We start from the raw sequence: 11,021 nt of genomic DNA, 5'->3' as shown, positions 1-11,021 counted from the left end.
GAGTCTTCCTCTTTTTCATTTACCTTCTACTTTGCCAAGCATGATGTCCTTCTCCCGGGACTGGTCCCTCCTGACAACCTGTCCAAAGTATGTAAGACAAAGTTTCACTGCCTTTGCTTCTAAGGAGCATCCTGGCTGTACTTCTGCAGAGACGGATTTGTTTGTTCTTCTGGCAGTCCATGGTATATTTAATATTCTTTGCCAACACCATAATTCAAAGGCATCAATTTTTCTTTGGTCTTCCTATAATTGTAAGGCTACGAAAATGGGCAGACTAGCACGGAAGTAGGCAGGGCTGCAACAAGGTGGTGGGCTTAAGGGCTAAGTTTTCTTTCTTTCATAATTGTATTTAATATAGTTATTTTTTCAAAAAACATAAAAGGGAGTCAATTCTTTGAGAGGTGATCTTTAAAGCAGGTTTTTTTTTTTTTGGTTTTTTAACCTCAGCCTTATTGGCATTTGGGGCTGGATGGTTTTTCGTTCTGGGGTAGCTGTGTTGTGCATTGTAAAATGTTTAGCAGCATCCCTGGCCTTTGCCCTTTAAATGCCAGTAACACCCATTGTGATAACTAAAAACATCTTCACATGTGGCTAAATGTCCTCTGAGTGACAGAGCCCCCCCACCCCGTCCTATGTTGAGAACCAGTGCTTTAGAGCAACCATTTCAGTATTTAGGATAAATGTCTGACACAGGTGCTGCAGAAGGGGATTCACATCGTTGTCATCTATTATTCGTGTTAGCTTAGCTGTCTTCTACAAGTAGTTTAGGGTCAAGGTAACCTGTCTTATATCCTAATCCGTGTAATATAAATTCTTTTCAACTATATCCCTAAGTTCTTATGCTACTTTAAAACTATGTACCCACCAAAAAACAAACAAATCCATTGCCGTCAAGTCGATTCTGACTCATAATAACCCTATAGGACAGAGTGGAACCGCCCCATAGGGTTCCCAAGGAGTGGCTGGTGGGTTCGAACTGCTGACCTTTTGGTTGGCAGCCACAGCTCTTAACCACTGCGCCACTTGGGCTTCAATGTACATACCTTCCAAAACCAAAAACCAAACCAGTTGCTGTCGAGTCAATTCCGACTCATAGCAACTCTATACCAGAGTAGAATCATCCCAGAGGGTTTCCAAAGAGCGCCTGGTGGATTTGAACTGCTGACCTTTGGTCCGCAGCTGTAGCTCTTAACCAGTACGCTACCAGGGTTTCCCTATGTACCTACAGTTGCCCCAAATTCACAAGAGGAAAAATTTTCTGATTATAGACAATAAAAATTTAATACAGCCAAATATAATACATGCTAGCATTATAAAGTATATCTCAAATATTTGCACCATTTCAAGCCAACAAAATTTGCTCTAGAATAAGTGGATCAAAATTACCATCAGTGAAATAGTATCCGAAATACTCTTGAATTATTCTAGTCCAGGCCAAAGGAAAGCCTGAAAAAAACCTGTTGCTGTCCAGTGGATTCTGACTCATAGCAAGGGGGGCTCAATTACATTTGAGAGGCACCCCTCTGAGGCAACTAAAGTATAACCAGTCAAATAGCATTTGTAAGAAACATAGGTCTGAGTCCGCCATGTGTGTACCTAATAAGACTCCAAATGCTCTGAGAACGCCCCGATTCTGTATATTTTAATCGAGCAAAGTTTCAGGTCTCCTCTGCTCAGCCCTAGGACTCTGGCAGGCACTCAACACACAGCAAGAACTTCGGACTCACCCTGAGAAGTATCAGGCTTTACAGAATATAAAATCCACTCAGGAGCAACGGAAAACTTGAACAATAAACAAACTCTCTAGAAAATGAATAAAGGCACCCAGAGTTGTCTGCCAACTTCCTTCACAACCAGATAAGCAAGTAGAAAGGATCAATGAGTTTCAAAATTCAAATACAGATCCCCACTTGATGAAATCATACCAAACTAAACAACCAAACCCATTGCCCTAGAGTCGATTCCAACTCATGGCGACCCCATGCTGAGTGATAAAGTACAGATAAACTCACTCTGGCTTTGCAAGTACAAAACCAGTTACTCTACTTTTGACATTTTAACACAGAGAACTTTCCACGTTGAATAAAGGCAAAAAAAAAAAAAATTTTTTTTTTTAATAAGGAACTGTGTGAAAGTTTGTAGCACATGGGGAGGTGGAAACCAGTCTAATATCACAAGGCTTTTCAAGTTTGTGGTCCCTGGACACTCCATGCTTCTGGGAAGACAGCAAAGGGGAATGCTGCCTTACCAAAGGTTTGAAATACCGGAGTAGAGTGTGTGGGAGTGCAAGCTACGTGACCTGTGGTTTTTACACAGCAGCTGCTCCCAAAGCCAGCTAAGAGAAGCCAGTCAAACATCTGGAGAAACACAGCAAAACCTAAGGTATGGAATCCCCCTTGCTATTCATGTGTCCAGTTGCTTAAGTTGTTTGCTTTGTCCCATATGAATTACCGAAACTCACTGCCATTGAGTCGATTCTGACTCATAGTGACCCTAAAGGGCAGAGTAGAACTGTCCCATAAGTTTTCCAAGGCCATAAATCTTTACTGAAGCAGACTGCCACATCTTTCTTCCACGGAGCAGTTGGTGGATTTGAACCATTGACCTTTTGGTTAGCAGCCGAGTGCTTTAACCACTGTGCCACCAGGGCTCCTTATGAATTATAATTACGTCTTCTTTTCATCTGCAGCATGGAAAAGTTTCCGCAATGGCCTAATACTTCTTTTCCAAATTGTATTTACTTTCAAATGCCATCACTCTTTTTCACTAATAAGTCTTGGCAGCAGCAGGTCTTGTAACCATTTAAGAACACACTGATCCAAAGCTGAACACTATAAATACAGTCGTACACATCAAAATGTTGAAAGTAAGAGTGGGCTGAGAAAACAGTAGGAGTTAGAGAGTAAGGAGGAGATTGGATAAAGAGATAAAACAAAGAGAAAAAGAGGCCACTTCTATGTATCAGTGAGAAGGGAAACATTTCCTAAGGCTTTGGGGGAACTGAATTTCCCCCTCTGAATATGGCAGAAGGTTGAAAACCAATACGGATGGCTCTTCACTCCTTCACACGGACTCTACGACTCTAGGCATCAACGCAATGCTAACGCTACATGCGCATTATATTCTTCCTAAGTAAATTACTTTGCTTTATCTCCACAATGTCTGGTTCAAAAGACAAGCAATCACTTTTTAATGTCTGAGAATAAATCAGCTCCACAAACAAGGGGCAGTTTGGAAAAAAAGAAAAATAATGCAACCCACAGAATAACGTTGCTCCGGCCTTGCATTTAAATTTAATTCTAAAACACTCTCAAGCTGGCAGAATCAATCTGCAAATTGTGCGCTCCTTCTGCCCACCTTTCCTAACATCACCCTTCACACAGAAGTCTTTCTACCCCCCTCCTCCAGGAACTTCAAATATCCCCGGGATAAGAAATTGGAAGCAGATGCCTGTGGCCAGAAGCCAAAGGTTCGCTGATAAATTTTCCTAAAATCGAACAAATGAAGGAAAAGTAAAGTAGAAACACACATGTTATAGTCAGCATCTAAATTCTTTGAAATTTCAGGTTAGGCGTAAATTATATTGTGATTAAATCCTAATTTAGTCATTTTTAAAGAACCAAAGACCCAACTCAATCATCCACCATAACCCCACCCTAAAAACGTTATTTCCGTATTTGAATGTCTTCTTCAAATACTACTTAGTTTCTCTTTCTTAAAATTTGTTCACATGCTACTAGCTTCTGACATTTAATATATTTTATTTACAATTACTAGTATGTGTAAATGGTATCTTTAAATAATATGTGTGGGAGTTCTGAATAGATTTTCACAACTCTCCATATAAAGCATAGATATTCATTAGAAAACACAGTTTGAAAGTTTTGGTGGTAATTTGATAAGTAACAGTTATTGGACAACTGAAGAGAATAAAAATCACGTTTAAGACTTCCCCTTGTGCTTGATTAAAAAGTAATATTAGCATTTCATCAATGGAGTCTTTTTATATTAGATTTCTTGGGGTCACCAGACCTGAGATGCTAATAGGGCAGTGGAAAGAGATGGATGAGATCAGCCATGAAGGATAGTGAAAGCATATGGCGTCCATCTTGCAGGCATAAGGCTCCCTGGTATTACTGCCACTCTCTGTGTGTTCTGAAAAGCTGGAATAAGCCAGTAGGCAATCTGGTGTCTAGTCAGAAGAGTGCCAGAAACAGGTGGTGCTGACCTGACTCTTTCCTTCCACCACACATACTCTCAGCAAAGCCTACACACAAGCAGGTGTAGGATCTATCAGATGAAACTAAGTGTTCAAAAATGACTTTTAATGTCTACGACAAAACTACATAGCAGAATCCAGATGCAAACCAGGGAGTCCAACCTAAGGGTCTACCTTCTTATTCACCGTGCGTATATATCAGTGTTTCTCAAACTTTTGGGTCTTAGGACCCTTTTACACTCTTAAAAGTTACTCAGGACCCCAGAGAGCTTTTGTTTATGAGGGTCATATCTAATGCTGGGAGTCCCCTGGTGGTCCAAACGGTTAATGTGCCCAGCTGCTAACCAAGAAGTTGGAGGTTCGAGTCTTGAGTGAAAGGCCTGGTGATCTACTTCCAAAAAATCAGCCACCGAAAAGCCTATGGAGCACAATTCTACTCTGACACACATGTGGTCACCGTAAGTTGGCATCGATTCAATGGCAACTGGCAATCTATTACTATTTATCATATAAGAAATTAAAACTGAGAAATTTTTTAACTATTAAGATAATAATAATAAACCTATTATACCAAAAAAAAAAAAACCAAACCCAGTGCCATCGAGTCAATTCCGTCTCATAGCGACCCTATAGGACAGAGTAGAACTGCCCCATAGAGTTTCCAAGGAGTGACTGGCAGATTCAAACTGCCAACCCTTTGGTTTGCAGCCATAGCACTTAACCACTACGCCACCAGGGTTTCCAAACCTATTATATGCTAGCATAAATAAAATTTCTATTAAAAACAACATTTTCCGAAAAAAATAAATAAATAAAATAATGAGAAGAGTGACATTGTTTTACATTTTTTCCAAATCTCTTTGATACTTGGCTGAATTGAAGACAACTGAATTCTCATATCTGCTTCAGTATTCATTCTGTTGTAATATGTTGTTTTGATTAAAGTATATGAGGAAAATTCAGGCTCACACAGATATTTAGCTGAAAGAGTGAGGGTATTTTAATAGCCTGTTCATATCACAGTGAATATTCTGTGACACTACACCAAAACTCAACAAGTGTGGTTTCTTAAGGATTAGTTGCACAGTGGACTCTAGAACTGTATCTATGAACTTTTTTGTACTCGACCACACTGAAATCCATTGTTCCATTTGCACTTTGGAGAACACATTTGGGAGCGATGGATATGCTCATTGTCTTGATTGTGGTATTGGTGTAACAGGTATATACCTACGTCAAAATTTATCTAATTGTAAACTTTAAATAAGGTGCCATTTATTGTATTTAAATTATTCCTCAATAAAGCTGTTTTTTAAAAAAATGAAAGCTCACAAGGAGATAAAATACCTGAGATTTTTGTTTCGGCTTTCTTTTTTTCTTTTATGCTTTTTAAAATTCAGAAGTTTTTAAGTGTTCACTTATATGAGTTTTCACAATTGTATATACAACATAACCACTATCCAAAACAAGACACAAAACACTTAGATCACCCCAGAAATTCCCCTCATGGCCTTTTCGAGTCAAACCCTACTGTGCTAATTTCTACTAGCGTATTTGGACACAGGTTATTTTTACCTATTCTTAAATATGTCTATATGTATTCTTCTAAGTCTGGCTTCTTTTGCTTAATAATATATTTTTGAGATCCGTTTGTGTTGTCGCATGTATCACTAGTTCACGGCTTTTCATTGCCTGGTAACGTTTTATTGTATGAATGTAGCATAATTTGTCCATTTTTCTGGATAAGGACATTTAGGCAGTTTCCAGGTTTTGCTATTAACATTCGTGTACAAATCAATTTGTAAACACATCTTTCCAAATCACTTGGATTAATACCTAGAAGTGGAACTGCTGAGTCATAGTACGTTTAACTTTCAAGAAACTGACAAACCGTTCTCCAAAATCCTTGTACCATGTTATACTACCAACAATAAGGCATGCGCATTTACTGTTTATGTTCTTCCACATCCTCACCAATTTTGGTATTGCCAGTCATTTAGCCATTCCAATGGATGTGAAATGCTATTCCATCGTGGTTTTAAATTGCATCTCCTTGATGACTTATGGAACCCTGCCGGTACAATGGTTAAGGGTTTGGCTGCTAACCCAAAGGTCAGCAGTTGGAATCTGCTAGCTATTCGTTGGAAACCCTATGGGGTAGTTCTACTCTGTCCTGTAGGGTTGTGTGAGTCCGAATTGACTCGATGGCAATGGGTTTGTTTTTTTGGGGGGTGATGACTTACGATGTTGAGTATCTTTTTATGCACTCATTGGCGTCATTCTTATGTTGTTGTTGTTGTTAGGTGCCGTCATATTTGTTCTGACTCATAGTGACCCTGTGTACAACAGAACGAAACACTACCCCATCCTGCATCATCCTCACAATTGTTGCTATGCTCAAGCCCACTGTTGCAGCCACTGTGTCAATCCATCTCATTGAGGGTCTTCCTCTTTTTTGCTGACCCTCTACTTTACCAAGCACAATGTCCTTCTCCAGGGACTGGTCTCTCCAGATAACAAGTCCAAAGTATGTGAGAAGTCTTGCCATTCTTGCTTCTAAGGAGCATTCCAGCTATACTTCTTCCAAGACAGATGTGTTTGTTCTTCTGGCAGTCCATGGTATAGTCAACATTCTTTGCCAACACTATAATTCAAAGGCATCGAGTCTTCTTTGGTCTTCTTTATTCATTGTCCAGCTTTCATGTGTATATGAGGCAATTGAAAATACTGTGACTTGGATCAGGTGCACTTTCATCCTAAAAGGGACATCTTTGCTTTTTAACACTTTAAAGAGGTCTTTTACAGAAAATTTGCCCAACGCAGTACATCGTTTGATTTCTTGAGTGCTGCTTCCATGGATGTTGATTGTGGATCCAAGCAAATACAACTTCAGTGTTTTCTCCATTTATCATGATGTTCCTATGTAGGATGGTTCCTTCCTACCATTTCCTTTTTGAAGTGTCTGTTCAAGCCATTGAATTTGTTCTATTGGGCTGTTGGTCTTTAAATCGTTGACTTGTAAAAGTTTTGTTTTTTTTTTTTAAATAATATTGGTATGTTATTCATAAAATATAAATAACAAGAATATTTTCCAAGTCTGTGGCTTACCTATTCACTTTCCTATGAGTGTCTTTTGATGAGCAGAAATTTTCAATCTTGACAAAATCCAAATATTTACCTTATAGGCGGCATTTTTTTTATCCCAATAGATCTTTGCATACCTCAGAGTTACAAAGATAGTCTCACTTGTTTTCTTTTAGAAGTTTTATTATTATAGTTTTTACTTAATTTATTATCCATTTTCAAATAATTTTTTTTATATGGAGCAAGGTAAAGGCAAATTTAATCTTTTTTCTAATGCATATCCATTTATTCTTGCATCTTTTTTTTTTTTTTTTGAGTTTCCTTTTCCCATGGATTTGATTGATCATATTGTTCAGATATCAATAAACTGTATATGTCTATTTCTGGACTCTATATTCTGTTTCATTAATCTATTTGTCTAATACTATGCCAGTATCACACTGACTTGATTATTTTGATATTGTATTAAATCCAAATCAAGTAGTGTTAAATCCATCAGTTTCATTCTTGTCAGTATCATTTTGGGTATACTAGGTCTTTTGATTTTTAAACTAACTTATCAATTTCTTCAAAAAAAAAGTCTGCTGAGATTTTTGTTGAGATTGCATTGAATCTACAAATAAGTTTGGGAAAGATGGGCACCTTAACAATATTGAGTTTTCCAATCTGGTAATATACTATTTAGCCGTAAATTCCTCTCAGTAATGTTTTATACAGTTTGTGCATCTTTTTAAGGTTTAATTCTAGGTGTTTAAGGTCTTTTGATGCTATTGGTGATGTTTTCTTTTCTTTTAATTGAATTGTAATTGTCTTTGGTTAGTAATTAGAAATACAATTGATATTTGAATATTGCCCCTATTACCTGAGACTTTGTAAATTTACTTATTATTTCTGGTAGTTTTTTTATTATTATTTTTTGTGTTTGGATTCCATGAAGTTTTCTACATACACAATTATATCACCTGTAAATAATGCTAATTTCACTTCTTTCTTTTTAATCTCTATAATTTTAACCTTTTTTTTTTTTTTTTCTGCCCTTATTGCACTGGCCAGGACTTCCAGTAAGATACCGAGTAGAAGTGGTGACAGCAGATATCATTCCTGTATTCTGGATTTTAGGGAGGAAGCAGTCAATGTTTACCGTAAGAATTTATAGGTGCCGTTTATGAGATTGCGGAAGTTTTCTTCTACTCCCAGTTTGTGAAAATTTTTATCATTAAGACGTGTTGGATTTTATCACATGATTTTTCTACATTTACTGAAATATTCATGTTATTTTTGTCCTTTTTTCTGTTTACATGGCAAAGTGTATTATTTTTAAATGTTAAACAAACTTTGCACTCCTTAAAAAACTCCATGAAGCCATGATATATTTAATCTTGATTAACTTGTTACATAATATGCATTTGATTTGCTAGTATGTCTAAAGAATTTTGTTCTAGGTTCATGAGGGCTGTTTGCCTGAAATTTTCTCTTCTTGCAATGACTTTTTCAGGTTTTGGTGTTAGGATTACACTGGCCAGATAAAGTATGTTAAAATATGCTTACTCCATCTCTATTTTCTCAATGAGTATGTGAAAGATTAGTATTATTTCTTCATTAAATGTTTGCTAGACTTCCCAGTGAAGTGATCTGTGCCTAGGGTTACCTTTGTTGGGAGGCTTTTCTTTTGTTTTGTAGTTTAAATGTTTTTATTAGATGTAAAATTTTCTATCTCTTTTTGTTTCAGTTTTGGCGACTTGCATTTTCCAAAGAAATTATTTTATTGAAGTTGTTGAATTTACTGTCATGAAGTTGATCATAATATATTTTATTATCCTTTAGGATCTGTAGGACCTGTAGTGATGTTCTACCCCTCCCTTTTCTTTTTTGATATATTTTTTTCCCTTGAAAAGTCTTGCTTAGAATTTAAATATTTGATTAGACTTGGCAAAGAATAAACTTCTGACATTGTTGATTTTCTCTCTTTTTTTTTTTCCTGTCCTTCTATGTAATGATCTCTGCTCTAACTTCATCATTTATTTCTAGTTAATATGAACTTAATTTGCTTTTTAATTTCTGAATTCTAGACGTGGACTTTTATGTCATTGATATTACACTTCTATTCTACCATAGGCATTTCATTTAAAGCTATGAATTTCCCTATACACATTGCTTTAGCTACATCCCACAAAGTTTAATTTGTTGTGTTTTCATCATTATTGTTTGAAATATATGCCAATTCCCCTTGCACTCCCTCCACCCCCTGCTCTGGCTCATCAATTATTTAAAAGTGTACTGTTTAACTTCCAAATATTTGGAGATTCTGATATTTTATGGGTTTTAATTTCTATTTTAATATTATTGTGATCAGATAATCTTCTTTGTTTGAATTTAACCCTTTTAAAAATATTAAGACTTATTTTATATCCCAGAATATAGTCTTCCTTAGTGAATTCTCCATGTCACTCAAAAAGAAACTGTAGTCTGAAATTTTGGGTGTAGTGTTCTGTATCAACACAAGTTTGTTGATTTTTTGCTGCTGATAACATTGTCCAAGTCTCCTAAATCCATATGGTATTTTGTCTGCTTTTTCTATCAATTGCTAGAGAGGGTGTGAAAATGTTTATCTTGTTTTTAGATTTATCTCATTAATTCTGTAAAATTTCTTTTATGGTTTTTAAGGCTCTGTTATTAGCTGCAGTCAGATTTAAGGTTGTTACTCCTTCATGATGGATTTATCAATTTATCATTATGAAATGTCTATTTATATATGTAATATTTTTTGTCTTGAAGGCTACTTTGATAGTCATATATCCACCAAATACTTATGTGTTCTTTTTCTATAATATAGTTTTTCAATCCCTTACTTTTCACCCAGCTTTGTCTTTATATTTAAAGTGTATTTCTTGTAAACAAGAAGCCCTGGTAGTCCAGTGGTTAAACTGTTCAGCTGATAACCGAAAGGTCAGTTATTTGAACCCACCAACCACTCTATGGGAGAAAAGACCTGGAGATCTGCTCCCATAAAGATTACAGCCTAGGAAACCTTATGGGGGTAGTTCTACTCTGTCGTATATGGTTGCTATGAGTTGAAATCAACTCCACAGCAAAGGGTTTCTTCTAAACAGCATGTAGTTGGGTCTTGTTTTTTGTTGTTGTTGTTGTTTTATTTTATCCAGTCTGATAATCTCTGACTTTTACAAGGAGTGTATAATCCACCTATATTCGATGTAATTATTAATATGGTAGAATTTAGGGTTACCATTTTATGATTTGCTTTCTATTTTTGTACCACCCATTCTTTATTTTTCCGTTTATCTTTTCCTACTTTCTTTTGGTTGGATAGAACATTTTTATCCCTTTCTTCTTTCTTCAGCTATATCTGTTTGTAATATTTTTCTCTCATTTGTTCTAGAGATTATAGTATGCACCTTTAACTTTTCACAGTCTATCTTCAACTAATACTATACTATTTCATAAAAAATGTAAGAATATTTCAATAGTATAATTCCACTTAGCCCCTCCTGCTCTTTTTACTCTTGTTGTCATAGAATTTACTTTTATCTGTGCTATAAGACCCAAAATATATTGTCTTTATTTTTAAACAGTCAATAGTTTTTTCTTTAATAAATTTATATAAATATAAGTACATAAAAGGTCCTCTATATATATCTACATATTTACTCTTTCTGGTGCTTTTTAGTCTTTCGTTCAGATCCTGCCTTCCACATAGTAT

The sequence above is a fragment of the Elephas maximus genome, chromosome 18 (genome assembly GCF_024166365.1).
Source record: "Elephas maximus indicus isolate mEleMax1 chromosome 18, mEleMax1 primary haplotype, whole genome shotgun sequence".
NCBI classification, from domain to species: domain Eukaryota; kingdom Metazoa; phylum Chordata; class Mammalia; order Proboscidea; family Elephantidae; genus Elephas; species Elephas maximus.
The sequence above is the reverse complement of the archived record's forward strand: the minus strand, read 5'-3'. Positions refer to the sequence as shown.